The sequence below is a fragment of the Nomascus leucogenys genome, chromosome 5 (assembly GCF_006542625.1).
Source record: "Nomascus leucogenys isolate Asia chromosome 5, Asia_NLE_v1, whole genome shotgun sequence".
Lineage (NCBI taxonomy): Eukaryota > Metazoa > Chordata > Mammalia > Primates > Hylobatidae > Nomascus > Nomascus leucogenys.
In genome coordinates this window covers 132,552,715-132,554,942 of record NC_044385.1, presented here as the reverse complement: position 1 = coordinate 132,554,942, position 2,228 = coordinate 132,552,715, and positions in this window count along the sequence as shown.

Below are 2,228 nucleotides of genomic sequence, written 5' to 3'. Positions count from 1 at the left end.
ATAAATAACAACCTTTCTCCTCTCTGCTTCTGTGAGCTTGATTTAGATTCCACATGGAAGTGAGAACATGTAGGATTTCTCTTTCTGTGCCTGGCTTATTTCACATAGCATACTGTCCTCCAAGTTCACTCATTTTGTTGCAAATGACAGAATTTCCTTCTTTTTTTTTTTTTTTTTTTTGAGACGGAGTCTTGCTCTGTCGCCCAGGCTGGAGTGCAGTGACACAATCTCGGCTCACTGCAAGCTCTGCCTCCCAGGTTCACACCATTCTCCTGCCTCAGCCTCCCGAGTAGCTGGGACTACAGGCGCCCGCCACCACGCCCGGCTAAGTTTTTTGTATTTTTAGTAGAGAGGGGGTTTCACCGTGTTAGCCAGGATGCTCTCGATCTCTTGACCTCGTGATCCACCTGCCTCGGCCTCCCAAAGTGCTGGGATTACAGGCGTGAGACACTGTGCCTGGCCCAGAAGTTCCTTCTTTTTAAAGGCTGGATTGTATTCCATTGTGTTGATATTCCACATTTTCTTTCACTGTTTATCCATTGATGAACACTTAGGTTGATTCTCTAACTTGGCTATTGTGAACAGTGCTGCAATGAACATGAGAGCGCAAATATTTCTTCAATATGCTGATTTCAAATCCTTTGGATATACACCCGGAAGTGAGATTGCTAGACCATGTCATGATTCTATTTTTAGTTTTATTGTGGAAAAAACTCCATGCAGTTGTATACCATGGCTGTCATATTTTTTAACTGAACTTAAGGTTCCTTCTCTAGCCTAATCTTCTTCACCCTGCCTTCCTCGTTGGTACTTGTGGAGGTTGTTCCATGCCGTAGAGAGGTGACTCTCAGCTCCATCACATCAAAATCTTATGGAGGGGATGTTAGAACACAGACTGCCAGGCCCCATCTCAAGAAATTTTTGCCCAATAGGTTTGGAGCTGAGAATTTGCATCTCTAAGTTCCTGGGGCTGTGGCTGCTGGCCTGGCCACACTTTGAGACCACTGACGTAGAGAAGGCTTGTTGGAGCTCATGTCAGCATCGCCTGGGGTCTGGCCTGGATGGAAGCATGCCTACTGATGTAGGACTTGCTAGTAACTAAACCATTCTAAAGTCAACTCCTGATAGATTTAGTGATGCCAACCAATGTTACATTCAAGAGCAGCTTGAAGAGAAAGTGAATTATGAGGCACCCGCAAAAGCTCCAGTGTCTTTAGTGAGTAGGTGTTGATGGGAGATGGTGATGGTCATAATTCCTCTCAGATTGCTCTTTGGGAAAAATGAGTTTGCATTTTCAGGAGCATCAATTTGACACAATTTGAAGTCTTGGCTTCACTAAATCACAGCTATATTTTCATTTTGAGGTCTTGGATTTACATATATTATGATCTTAACCAAACTACTAAATTTATAACATATTTTTCTTCTTTCACCACAATGGCAGTCTTTTAATCACTTTGTTTTTATAAGAAGCTGTGTAAAGTATTTTGCATGAATAATTATGATTATGTAGTCTCCACTGCAAATTTTTTGTGCTAAGTGAGATGATTTTTACTCTAAGGACTCAAAAAAATACTCGGGAAGCATACTAAATAGTTTCTTGTGTCACACCACAATAGCACATAGTTTTAAATTTGCAATTAATTCACAGATGACAAGAATGCTATTCAGATTGCGTATTTCCTATTCTAAGAGATTTATATTTAATATGAGTAACTGACACACACCATAAATGAAATAGCAAGTTTTCTTTATGTTTGACAGTAGATCCATTTTATGCTAAAGAAACATTTAAAGAAAAGTGGGAAAAAGGGTCCCCAACAATATATACATTATACCTTTATGCTGAAGCAGGGAGTAGGATTATTTTCTAGTATATTTTATAGTTTTATCAGAGAAGATAAGAATATGTGCATAATTTACTAAAAGGTTATATTTATCTGCTTACCTAGTTGTTCTACTAAATACTCTACTAAATTCTTACACTTAGTATTTCATGTAGAGACTCTGGCTTTGCCATCTCTTATGCATGGCTGAGGTTAGATACACACATTTTGGCAAATTCTGAGCCTCCCTGTCTTGAAATCCTGGAAAAGTCTTCTGTCTCAAGTGAAGGGTCCTGCAATGTGTTCACAGAAAGAAACAAGCAAGTTACAGAAGGAAAATATAAATCATATGAAGCAGACATGTCTCTCAGCTGCCCCATGCTCATGTGTGAGGCCACCTTT